The following is a 14,263-nucleotide window of genomic DNA, read 5'->3' on the forward strand; positions in this document are numbered from 1 at the left end:
ATTTGACAGAGTAATGTGGTGCCACAATAATATTAAGGAATAAAATGCAATCAAATCACATAAATGGCTGAACCCATCTGTACATTTATAAAATTGGTTCTACCATTGTTAATAGGTGGCACATGACCAATGGGGAGACCAAATCACTACCATATCAGCGAAACCCTACTCTCACAAGTTAATTGGAACATTTATTGCAATATAAAAATCCCTACCACTGACTTTAAGAGTTGTCAATAATTTCAATATATGTGATGAACCCTAGTATTGCAACAACACTCCTACAACTCGTGAGGATACCAACTTAAATTATCAATTCGTGGTTCGTACAAAATTAGAGGTGACAATGTTATATGCATAGTAGGTCAATATCTACTCAAGTCACCTTCAGTCATTTTATCAGATTAAGATATGCAAAGTCCACTCCTCCAACTATCTTACAAGGAAAACTTGCATGAAGATACAAGATTCTTCTCTAATTGTAGGAAGGCAAACATTACCTTAATTGTAGAAATGAAAGTGCCATTCATCAAATGGAAATACTAACTAAAATTGCAGGAAGGGAAAGATTGTACTAATTGTAGAAACGAACCAAACTATTCTACTTGCAAAAAAATTAAATGAATACTCTACTTGCAGAATGTTAATCATTACTCTTCTTGCATAATGGGAAAACTTGCTTGAAAAATGAAACTTGATCTAAAGAGTATGACTATAAAATCTAATGACATAACTATTTAAAAAAATTAGGTCTGATCTATTTTCATTGAAATGTTTACCTTATTATCACCAAGTTCAATATAATTTAGCTTTAGTAACAAAGTCTTTACGTGTTGCATAAAATAACAATCTTTGTGGTTCAAATGTGGAAATATGTCAACCAATTATAATTGTTGTTATGTACTTTCATTGAAGAAAGGATGGGTCTAAAGTGGTACTTATTCTTCCCCAATCATGGATTCAAATATTGGAGGTCATTATTCAATCCTGAAAAGCAAAAATAAAGGGCATGAAGAAAATATGGCCGATTTGAGACAATGCTACAGGATGCTACATGATTACCTTGTTTTGCTATAGGATTGGGTCTGAGAGCTTCTCAAGGTAGGAAACGTGTTATGAAGGTGTGATAAGGTAGATGAGGGTGCATGACTAATGTGTGAGTCCAAGCTTATCACTCCTGATATGCCCATATTGCATAAAAGTACATGCTCAGGGTGTTCCCCGATAACCCTAAAAGGATGATCTCAGTGGCAGAATTTGAGAACAATATGAGGTGTCAAGGAGGATGGTGATGAAAAAATGGATATAGGATGAGTGTATCAATCCTTGCAACTCACTGGTAGTACCTGTAGAGTAACAATCAACCCCCTTTCACTCTTTGAAAACACATCGATCTAGTGACCAAATTGAAAAAAAATTCAATATGGAAAGGATGAGTAGAATTTTATTTAATCTCGAGATAGTCTATCATACAATATGCATCTAAGATATGTGCAAAGGTAGGATCTTAACTAATAGGTTGCACAAAAAAGGTATGCAAGAGAACTATAAATAAAAGCCTAGCAATTTTCAAAGGAAAACCAAACAAATATTTTTCGGTTTCTGTTGTAGACTTCTCACACACCTCGAAAGAGGTGTTATTCAGGACTGCAACCATAAGTTTTGAAATCTAACTTCTATTTAAACAATGAATTATGTGTCACTACTTAAACAATGAAAAAATAAAATCCATAAGACGGACTAGAGTCTCTGGGTCGGGTCCTAACCCAAGGGTCTCATCCCTCTAAAGGTATTTCATATGTAGACCAACGATGAATCTTTCAGTAATAGAAAATGGACTTCAAATACATAATATAAAAATGGAAATAACAGTCTTGAGTACTTGGATCTCAATATCTCTTCCTAACTCAAAAATTCAGAATCCTAATGAACCCTTAGGCCTATTTATTTATACAAAATATCACTGAGGGGCAACACCCTTGGAGGGAGATTTGATTCCATCGAAAACCTCAAAAATAATAGATCTAGTTCCTTTAGATCCTCTCACACACTTATGTTCATCCGCTAGCAGTGGACCTCAAACTGTAGGTGAGTCAAAGGAAAGTAAATGCAAGGGACACGCCTCCTACACTTCCTCCATCTACCTCCAGTGTGCCTCTGCACCATAAATCTACTCCAAAATGTTCTCTTGTGTGCACATAAAGAAAATTAGACCACAAAGTATGACAACAATAATTTAGTCTTCCTACTAAGCACATTATAACCAGAAATATAAATTAATGTGACGAAAGAAAGAATTTGTGGATTAGAGGATAGTAATATGCGGTTTAAAATATACCTATTGATGGGTTCAATCATCATCCCCCTACGGAAAGTGTTTCTGACCCTCTGAGTAACTTTCTCACTGATGTGAAGTTAATGCATGGCCTTGATGGCCTCCCTGGGTATCTCTGATTATGTACCTTCCAATGGATAAAAATATGCATTTTCTTCTATGTATTCCCACTCCCTTCGTTCCTCTTCTAGATATATTCTCTCATGTATTCCCAACAACAAGGGAGCACTAAGTTTGAGCTCCATCCAATTGATCTTCAACTTTTGAATGATTATTTTGTAGAGTGCGGTCATTTCTCGACATTCCTTAATCTTCTGGGGGAGTCATACTCTGATTTGTATACTATGGGGTAGAGCATGCCACCTCCTTTGGAAAGCCTGCAACCTCTCAGTTCGCAAAAACCTAAAGGTATCATCAAAATTAAGGACAACGTTTCTTATGTTTCCATGTAGCGTGGGACCAATTGGATATCAACAAAGATGATGTTGTGGTTACTGATGAGAGCCTTGGGGCTTATTAATTCTTCCCTCATGTATAGTGGCTCACTTTCTTCCTTGGCGATAATGTTATTTACTTCCTCAACCCTTGTTTCCTCATCGATTAACAATGAGGTTAGTGCCATCAATTGTACAACCCCCAATTTTGAGTTGGGGTCCAAAAAATTCATGTCTCTGAGGATCATGTTGTGCATATATAATTCAACCAATTTAGCGCTATCATCAATGCTCCCCTCCTAGAAAAAGTGAATGAACCTCATATAATCCTGAAATGGTAGAGAACCATATTGTGCCAATGTCTTGATTTGAAATTATAGCCATTATTCCTTGAGTAAAAGGTGTAGGTTATGGATGGTTTCCCACCGGATGGCCTCCATGGACAAAGTTTCCATGGTGGAAGTTGTGCATATTTTTCCTTTAGTTTCTCTGATATCCTCTTATTTTCTAACTATAGTCGCTCCTTCATGACAAATTCCTCTAGCCTTATCTCAGCCAATTCCTTACTTGTTCGTTGCACCTTTTCCTCCATGAGGCCCGCATCCTCTACTTTCTTGGATTTTGCAATTTTCATCCATTGGTGAGTTATGTCTCTCTCCTTTTCTAACTCAAAGAAGAGGGCATCTACAAATTTTGTAGGTATAATTCTCCCTCCCTCAATAAATTTGTAATAGGACTGAGGGTTAGGTTGTGGATCAGGATTTTGGAGTCCTTGGGGACCTACTCCTTCCTCTTGTGATGTTGTTTCCTCTTCCTATAGAACTTTTCCTTGATCCTCTAGAAAAATTTCCCCTTCTTGTAACAAATCTATCTTCTTCTGTAGCAACATTATTTTCTACTGTAGCAACTCTATTTTCCCTTGTAGCAGGGAAGATTGTGCTTTGAGTTTCTTATTTGTGACTTCTCTAGTGATGGGAATTCCTATGGGTTTAAAAGGTTGTTTACCCTTGACTTTAGGGGAGGTGACCTCCTCAATTTTTCCTTCACTAGGTCCCAATTCTTTCTCTTGGTGGCTAGATGATTCATCAATTTTTATTGGGACTGTTTAGGAGGTTGATGTTTCCCTTGCATGATTTTGGTTCTCTTTCTACTTTTGAAGTTTAAGGGGGCCTGCTTAGACTGCCTTTTTCTTTGGCTTGATAGTTGTGCTAGGGGTGGCCAAGGTAGCAACCACCTCTTGTTTTCTATGTCCTAGTGAGAGGCTTAGCCACTGCTTCTACTTCCTCTTCTTTGTAGGCCTAGAAGGTTCTTCATCGGTGCCCTCTTTTGCCTTTTCCTTCCATTTCTTCTAAAAATATTCCTCCGACCTCTTCTATATTTTCCTCAACTTATTCCTCTTCCTCTTATATCTCTTATTCTTCTTCTTCTTTCCTACCTACAACACTAGATTTTGGTGACTCTTCTTGCTGGGTTATGTTGAGGGAATTTTTTTTTAATGAAGGCCTCCCTATCTATGTCCCTAAAGTTAGTCCACAACATAGGGATAATGTGTTGGCTTAAGGAATTCATGATAATGATCTTGATAAGGCCATGATGGGAAATGTATTCGTGCTTCCCTTCCCTCACTCTCTGGCTCATTTCAACTATGGACTGAAGGAGGAAATGTGGAACGTTGAGCGTGCTTGTAATTGGAAACTTTGCATGGAACCTCAACTCATAAAGTAGCCTAAATTGATAGCCATACACAACACTCAACCTCCCTTCATATAAGATATATTTAAGGATGTTGTGGGCCACTTCATCCCAACGGTAGGGGAGGCTTTCCCTTATTACTCCATTTTTGTCTTCAACAAGCCTCTCTTTAGAGAGGAAGGATTTTTTCTTGTTTGTGATGGCTATTTTTCTATCTTCCTTTCCCTATCAAAATCCTAAGGGTATAGTGGTCACTCTGCTACTGAGTTCTGAGTTCATATGAATGGCAAGTCCCCTAACAACAATGGTTTCATTGTCCTCTCCCTGAGAATAGAGTGCTATGGAAAATCATGTGTCACCTCATCATCACACCCCTTTAATTTTTCAAAGATACCCATCCACTGATGACTTAGGAAAATGTCTCTAATAGGAGGATGTTGGTGGATTATATTGGTGTTTTTCAGTTCTCTTTGATTAGAAGCTCCCCCCATGCATCCTACTATTTCCTTCTTAAGTTACACCAAGGGGAATTTTCTCGGAAGGATTTTTCCCTGGGCCGTTTAGGGTACCAAGGTACGGTATGGAGGTTAATGCTTATTTCTAGTCAAAGAGATAAAGGAATTATACCCCTTGCTTGAAGAAAAACTACCGCTTCTCCCACCTTTCCTTTATTATGTAATAAAATACATTTTCTAATTAAATTTAACTCTATAGGGGTTTTCTACATGATGTCAATAGTAGGCCTAATTCACTCAACAATTGCATGGAAAACGAGGAGAAAAAGTGCTAGTTACCCCTCTTGGGATCATTTATTTATGTTTGTGGGGGTTTGGAGGAGGGTTCTCGTTGCTTTGGACCCTTCTTCCCCTCTCATCCTAACCCCATAGCACCTCCCTTGCGATCCTGTTGCAATTCTAGTATTCCTATGACCACTATGCCCAATCCTGTAGCACCAGTAAATAAACTATGTAGCTTCTTTGTACCACACTAGGCAGCCCCATGTAGCATCTATCTTCACCTTCAATGCGTTAATGAGTCTCTCTAACTATTTTGTGAATGCGCATCGATACAATTCAAGTCAAGCTTTGGCCTTTTATTTCTTTTTGTGGTAGTGTGATTGACACACTTGATGGTTTGTCCTCTACATGTATTTCCTTTTTTAGCCATTTTCCTCACTCTTCATAATTATCACCTTCCCCGCTTTGAGTTTTCCATGTTGCATGGGTGGTTGAGTAGACTACAATTTTACTATTCGAAGGTGGCTAAGTATATTGGCAATCTCAAACCCATAAAAACTCTATCCTCACTCGTTACAAACATTTTTAACCACAAGGGGAAGCGATGATGGGTGTCATACCTGAGCCTACTTGTGATGTTGAGATGTTGTAGATGCATGCATGTTGCTATTGAACTAGTGGTCGATCAATTACTCTCTGAAGGTCCTATCTTGAATATTTTTTTCTTATGCATAGGTACTCATTTGAGAAAAATAATTTGATGATGTTATTTGATATGTATTTGATTGATGGAGTCTCTCTTTAATACATGTTCTTTCAGTGTTTGATCTGCTACCGCTAGAGTAGGTTGGTAACCTTGCAACTTCCTCTAACAATATAAAATTTCAAACAAGAATTGTATCGAGTACCCATTTCTTTGAGGTGACAAAATATCATTTGATCTTGAAAAGTGTTGATTCAAAATACACGTTTTTTTAAGCATATTTTTTAGGTTTTAAATTTTCTTGTGTATCAAGTATGAACATTTTTTTAAAAATGTCAGTGATTTTCATGCTAATTTTGAAGAGTGTTGATGCAACATCAACCCTTTCTTTAGAGGGCTCATTTTTTAGACTTTAATTTTTCTAATGTATTATGTGTGGATAATGTTTTTTAAATACAGGTGATTTTGATGTGATTTTGAAAAACATCAACAATTTTTTTTTACGACATATTTTGACACTTCAAATTTTGTTATGTCCTAAGTACACATAATTTTGTTTTTAAATGTTGCTTAACCATTTTTCAAGTTGTCTTATTCATCTTCATGTATTTTGTCCTAAGTTATTTATTTTTTTAGGGTTTTCCAAATTTTTGTTTTTTGTTTTCCTTTGTAATATTTTTTTCATAATGAAATTTTTAATCTTTTTGGGAAAGTTTAAAAAAAATAACAAAATAAATATTTTGAGGTTAGGTTTTTTTTTTTTTTTTTTTGTTATTTATATATCCTTAATTAATATTTCCATGCACATAAAATAATTGACACTAAAAAATAATAATTTTAAAAAACTCAATAAAAAAATAGACTTTTTTCATATAGATATAATTTAGAAAATATGTATTTGAGGGATTTTTTTGTTAAAAATGACATGTTAAATAAAATATTTTTATAGAAAAAAGTAAATATTTTTTCGTAAAATAATAGATTTTATGAATTTTACATAAAAAAAATGATTAACTTTGTAATAACAAATTCCAAAAAATTGATTCGATAAAAATTTAAGTAAAAATAATAAGAATAAAATAAAAATACAATTAAATTATTAAAAAAAAACCATTTAAATAAAAAAACATAAAAGAATATATATATATTTATATATATAAAATAAAATAAAATAAAATAAAAATAAGAAAAACATTGTAGTAAGAAAAAAACATTTAAAAAAATAAAAACTATAAACATTAAAAGGAAAACAATTATAAATTTTTGTTTTAAAAAGTTGGAAAAAAATTAAAAACTTAAAAAAAAATTAATAAGAAAGTAAAAATTAAAAAAACATTTAAATACATTGACAAAAAATGAAGAAAAGATTAAAAAATTGTGGCCCCTCGGGCCCCTAGGCGGGTGGGCTCACATGAGCTCCCCCCACCAAGGGGTTGAGCGAGAACTCAGCCTAGGCGGGGCTAATCTAATTCCAAGAGTTGGTCAAGCCCCATTGAGGGGCCTCTGCCACGGGCAACTGGGCTCATGTGAGTTCCACCAGCACAAAGTCAAGGCCCATCGGGCCCTTTGGTGGGCTCATCCAATTCTCGGAATCGGATGAGGTTAACCAAGGGCTCATGTGACACCAATTTCTTTTTATTTTTTATTTTTTATTTTATTTATATATTCTTTATATTTTTTGTTAATTTCTTTTATTTCTTTATTTATAATGTTTTTGGTTTTTTTTTTATTTTATCTCTTAATATTTTTAATTTATGATTTTTTAATGTTTTCATTTTTATTTTTTTCTTAAATTTTTTTTATAATTGTTTTATTTTTAATGTATTTTATTTTTATTATTTTAATGTTTTTTATTTTGATTATTTGAAGACATTTTTGGAAGAAATCACATTGGTAGAACAAGAATGACACGTTTTGAACCAACCAGTTTGGTTCATCATCAGGACTATTTTTTTTTTTTTTTTATTACTTTGAATTTTTTTATCAATTAATTTTATTTTTTATTTCGTTGGTTTTCAATTTTTTTTTTAATTTATCTTAATGATTTGATTTTTTTAACTTTTTTTTTTAATGTTGTATTTGTTTACTTATCTTAATGTTTTTTTGTTTGTTTGTTTGTTTGTTTTTTCCACTTGTTTTTGTTTCTTTTGTTAATTTTTTCTTTAATTATTATTATTATTATTATTATAAATTTTTTCTTTTTATTTTTTCTTTTATCAATTAATTTTGTTTTTATTCTTTTACATTCTTTTATATTTGATTTTTTGTCTTTTTATTTTTTTATTTTTTTGTTCTATTATATATTTTTATTTACTTCTTATTATTTAAAAAAAAAAAGCCTTTTTGTTCATTGTTTTAATTTTTGTTTTCTTTTGTAAGTTTTTGTTTTCAATTTGCTTTCGAAATTTTAAGGTTTTTTGAGGTCATGATATTTTATCTTTAACACCATTATTTAATAATGTTGAAAAGATAAACTAAAAATAAGACGTTATTCCAACATCAACATCTTTCATTTTCAAGGTGTTTTTTGCACAAAAATCCTTGAACCTTGAATCATATAGAAGGGCCCAATCACCCTCTTGGAAGGATCTCTACGTGATGTGTTTGTCATGCCAGACCTTACTTTTTAGTTGAAATACCTCAGTGTACATGAGAGACTGCAATATGAGCTCATCAAATCCATTGAGTTGGAGTAGCTTTTTTTGTTGTCTTGCAATAAGGCCTAAGTCTAACTAAGTTGCCATCCTTAGGGTATTATATTCAAAGTAAATTTATAACATTGCCTTCTTTCGATAGACTAATTCAAATTGGGTAAATCTAGTGGTGATATTCCAAGTGGTATTGTAGGCCCAAGTGGCTTTTATAAGTTAGTCTTCCTAATCTTTTTTTTTGTTGTTAACAACCTTGGAAAACATGTTCTGTGAAGCCTTGTTTGTGACCTCCACTTGGCCATTTTCCATAAGGTGATAGGAAGTGGATTTCTTGTGCTTGATGTGGTGCTTCTCCATGATGTATTCGATTAGATTTGATGTGAAAATTTTCCCTTAATTACTGACCAACTACCTCGAAAAGAGAAATTTGCAAAAGATGTTTTCCTTCAGGAATTCAACCATTTTTTGCTCAGTTTTTTCCTTGACTTCCTTTGCTTTAGCCCATCTGGTTAAGTAATCAGTACACATAATGATGTACTTCTTTTTTCTTGATGGTGGATCAATGGGCCTAATGAAGTCCATGCCCCACTTCTCAAATGGTTCCAAAGTCACTTGAGTTTGCAGGGGCATCTAATCCTTGGGTGTACCTTCTTGCATCTTGATGTAGAGTAGGCCAGTAGTAACTAACTTGTAGAGTATTTAAGGTTGTCCTCTTAATAGCAAAGTGGCCCCCATAAGGTCCATCATGGCATGCTAAAATCATCGTAAATACCTCCTCTTCCCTAACATATCTTCTGAAAATATGATCTGGCCCCAACTTGAGAATATTTCACCTAATCCAGGTGAAAGGGGCGCTCTTTCTAACAATGTTTCTCTTCTCCTCAGAGGATAGATTAGGAGGGAACCTCCTAGCAACCAAGTAATTTGCTATATCAGCAAACCAAGGAGATAACAATGATATGGAAAAGAGGTGCTCATTTGGATGTTGATCATCTACCATCTCCTCATTTCGTATAGGAAAGGTGAGCCTTGAAAAGAAATTTTCAACCACATTCTCTTTTCCTAGCTTAAATAAAATTGCTACAATAATACCAATCCTCATAATGATTCTGCCATTTACATTAGTTTTATTCACTAAATAATTAATGGTTGCATGATCATTGTGAACAAAAGTTTGATATCTAGTTATATAGTGCCTATGCTTATTCAAATAGTGCACCACAATCATGACTTATTTTTTAGTGATTGTATAGTTAATTTTAGCCTTAGAAAGGTTCTTACTAATGAAATATATAACATAAAGTAGTTTGTCTCCCATTTGTCCTAAGGCTTCTCTGACAGATTTATCTGATGTATCTATGTGGATATGGAAATGCATTGCCCAATTCGGACCCCTAACGATGGGTGTAGTGATGAATTTTTCCTTCAGTGCTTCAAAGTCCTCTTGACATTTATTTGTCTAACAAAAAATTGTATTTTTCCAATAATATAAACAAAGGCGAAGCTAGTTTACAAAAGTCCTTAATGAATCTTCTATAATACCCAACCAATCCAAGGAAGTTTACGACATAACTTTATTTTTTATGGGTAGGGACCCTTTCAATGATATCAAATTTGTTGGGGTCAACCTGTATCCCATCCTTAGATATGGAATGGCCCAAGAAAGTCCTTGCATTCATCAAAAAATTGCAATTCTCTAGACTTAATAACAGATTCATTTCAATGCATTTCTTTAATACTTAGATAGATTAGAAAGAGCTTCCTAGAAGCCACATCCATAAGGGGTGAATTCATGCATGTATATCTCAATAGTGTCATGAATAAGGTCAACAAAGATACTCAGAACTTCCCTCTTAAAGGTAGCAGGAGCATTACACAAACTGAATGGAAGGACTCTATAGGAAAAGGTTCCCCAAGGAAATTTGAATGTGGCCTTCTCTTGGTCCTTGGGGTTGATCTATATTTTGTTGTACCCACTAAATCCATCTAGGACTTGGTTAATAAAATGCATAGGGAAATGGCTCTCTATAATCAACATATATCCTCCACTTCCCATTCTTCTTCGGGACTATGATAATAGGGAAAATCCACTCATTGTATGAGATCGGGTATATGAACCCTACATCCAACAATTTTTGCACTTCTTCCCTTACAATGTCCTTAAGGGCGATATTCATCCTCCTCTAGGGTTGGTGCATAGGTATGCATCCTTCCTTGATGTAAATATGTTGAGTAAACATTGAGGGATGCACACCTTTCATTTCCTTATAGTCCAAAGAAAAAACATCAAGGTGTTGCCTCAATATAGTGCATAATTTCTCCTCTTGCTGGACTGAGAGAGAGGGGTTGATCTTTAAATATCTAGATGGGCTAATTTCCACAACCTTGGCATGATCTAGATCGGGGTTGACAGAACATAAACCATTCCATGGATTTCCCTCATATTATTCCAAAGACTCTTCGACCAGTTCATCAATTGGTATGGAAATGGGGCATTTATTTTGTAGTATATGGTCAATAAGGTCATCTTCATTAAGTTGTCTACCTATTACAAGAGTTTCTAGAGTACAAATTGGGTAGAGGGATGCCTGATAAAGTATTTTTCTTCCTCATCCTCTATATACGAGGGAAAGTCATCCTCATTGGAAGGCTGAGCAGGGGGGTATAGTATGAGCTTCTTTGAAAGATGTCCATTATTTATGGTCATGTTGCTAGCCCTACATCTAATGTAGGCATCACAATGGCCAACCAAGGTATTCCTAGTATAATAGGGTAACCATTAAACTTAGTTTTGGGTTGGAAGACAAGGAAATATATGCGATAGTCCTAAGAGTTATTAGAGACCATCACATCGTCACTAACTCCTTCAGGGGATACTCTAGACATGTCTACAAGTTACAATATTGTGGTGTATTTTCTCAAAACTCTTTGTAAAATGAGTTTGAGCATGGTTTCTTTTGTCATAACATTGATTGTAGCCCCAAGTTCAATCAAGGTATTAGAGACCATAATGCAATCAATGTGCACATCCACTATTGGGCTACCAAGACCCAAGTACTTTGGGGAGATCATCCTCCCAAGCATTAGATCAAACAATTGCCCAACAACCTTGATGGTGAGAGTATCTCTTCTTCTTCTCCCAGTCCTCTTTAAGCATTCTTCTTAGATGAGCTTGTTATTGATGGAGACATCATTGATGGCCTCGAGAATGGGTATTTTAACACAAAATTATCATTTCTCCTAAGGCCTAGGGCCTTGGGGCCTCCACTAGTTGATGAATCAGAGTTGCTCCAACCCATTTTTTTCTGTTGGTATAAAACATTTAAGCTTAGATGAAAGGGACATTTGTTTGTTGCATGGTTTTTAGTGGGAATTTATTTATAGGATGCATCTTAGTGCATATATGGAAAAATATAGCTTGTTCCATTTTTGCTTCCTCTTGCTTCCTTTTAATCTGCATATTTTCGATCTATAGGGAAAACATATGCAAAGTTTCAATTTTGAAGTCCTCCAACATGCTCCTTATCTCATGTTTGATGATTGAGGCTGAGGAACAGGAGTTATTCAAGCTTTGGCTACACCTTCCCTTTTTCTTACCAACCCTATAATGGTCCTTGAATACTATATTAATGTCATCATAGGTCAAGTGGTACATGTCTCCTCCAAACAACATATTGAGTGTCTCCATTACATATTCCCTGATCCCTCAGAGAAGTACTAGTTTGAGTGACTCAGGGTCAATAGTACAATTAGCCCTCCTATAGCTAAGTTGAAATATTTCTTCATAGTGCTCTAAGAATTCATATGGACCTAGGGTCATCCTAAATATTTCCTCTTTTTTCTCTTTAGACCTACAATAATCCATGTACTTCTCATTAAAGGATTGTTGCATGTGTTCCCATGTTGTGATGCTGCCTCTAGGTGAGCCCATAAACCAGAACAAGACTGCATCTTTGAGGGTGGATGGAAAGAATTTTAGCTTATGCTTGTCATTGGTATAGTCATAGGTTCTACAGAAAACAAAAATCTCAAACATGAACGTGTGAGGGTCCTCAAAAGTTACACCATGGAGCCGTGGAAGTAAAGTAGGGTTGATATTCTTCATCCTGGCCTCCCCATCAGTCTCTAGGATGGGAAATAACTTATTTTGTCTATTTTTAGCCATGTCTTTGATAGGTGATACAGTATCCTCCTCCCCTATAGTTTTTTCAAAGGCTTCAAGTTTCTCCCCCTAAGGAAGTTCACATCGACCAAAGAAGAATGATGGTTGGATGCTTAAAGGGGTGCGACATTTTAGTAGGAATTTCCCTTGATTATCCCTACTCGTATGAGACATGAAAGAAAAAGCTCTTGTTTTTTTTTATTTTTATTTTCCAAATCAATAGTACCGATGAAAAATAGGAAAAAATAGATAAACAACTTATAAATAGAAACAACACCTAGTTGGAAACCTCTTGGGAAATGACACCAAAAAGTAATGAGCCCTATTATTACAATAAGAATGTTGCAACTCCCAAGGATACCAACTTAAATTATCAACCTGGGATTTGTACAAACTTAGAGGTGACAATGTTATATGCATAGTAGGTCAAGCTCTTCTCATGTCACCTTCAGTCATTGAATAAAATAAAGATATGCAAATACCACTCCTCCAACTATCTTAGAAGGAAAGCTTGCATGAAAAGACAAGAGTCTACTCTAATTGTAGGAAGGTAAACATTATCTTAATTGATGAAATATCAAATGTAAAGGATAACTATAATTGTAGGAAGGGAGAGACTATACTAATTGCAGAAATGAACCATACTATTCTACTTGCAAAAAAATTAAATCAATACTCTCTTGCAAAATTTAAGTCATCACTCTAATTGCATAATGGAAAAAATTGCTTAAAAAAGGAAACTTGATCTAAAGAGTATGACTAGAAAATATAAGGAAATAATTAGAAAAAAAAACTAAGTTTAATCTATTAGCAATCAAGATTCTCCTTTATTACCACTCAGTTCAAGATAATTTATCTTCAGTAATAGAGTCTTTACACATTTCTTAAAAGAACAATCTTTGTGATTCAAATTCAAACTCTAATTCTTGTTTAATACTAGCAGTGAAGGAAGGATGCATATAAATTAGTTCCCGGCCTTTCCCAATCATGGATTCAAAGTCTGGAGGTCATTATTCAATCCAAAAATGAGAAAGTCAAGGCCCTAAAGAAAATATGGCCAAGTTGAGACAATTCTACAGGATGTTAGAGGATTGCCCTGTTTGGCAATAGGATTGGGTTCGAGAGCATCTTGGGGATAGCAAAGGTGTTCTTAAGGTAGGAGGGGGTATATGAGGATGCATGAAGAATTTTTTATGCATTTTTCCAAGATTAGCATCCCTTATAGGCACATCTTGCACAAAAGTACATGTTCACAATGTTCCCCAATAACCTTGAAAAGACGATCTCAGTGGACGAATTTGTGAGTAGTATGAGGTGTCAAGAAGGAGGATGGTGATGAAAAAAAGGATGTAGGATTAGTGCACCAATACCTGAAACTCATTAGTAGTACCTACAGACTAAAAATAAACCCCTTTTTACTCTTGGAAAAAAACATAAATCTTGTGATCAAATTGCAACAAATCAAGATAGAAAGGATGAGTTAAATTTTATTTCATTTGGAGTTACTCTATCCCACAACATGCATATAATCCATGTGAAAAGGCATGAT

This window comes from Pinus tabuliformis, chromosome 9, assembly GCF_031772625.1.
Source record: "Pinus tabuliformis cultivar Carrire ecotype Pingquan chromosome 9, CPIR1, whole genome shotgun sequence".
In the NCBI taxonomy this organism is placed as follows: domain Eukaryota; kingdom Viridiplantae; phylum Streptophyta; class Pinopsida; order Pinales; family Pinaceae; genus Pinus; species Pinus tabuliformis.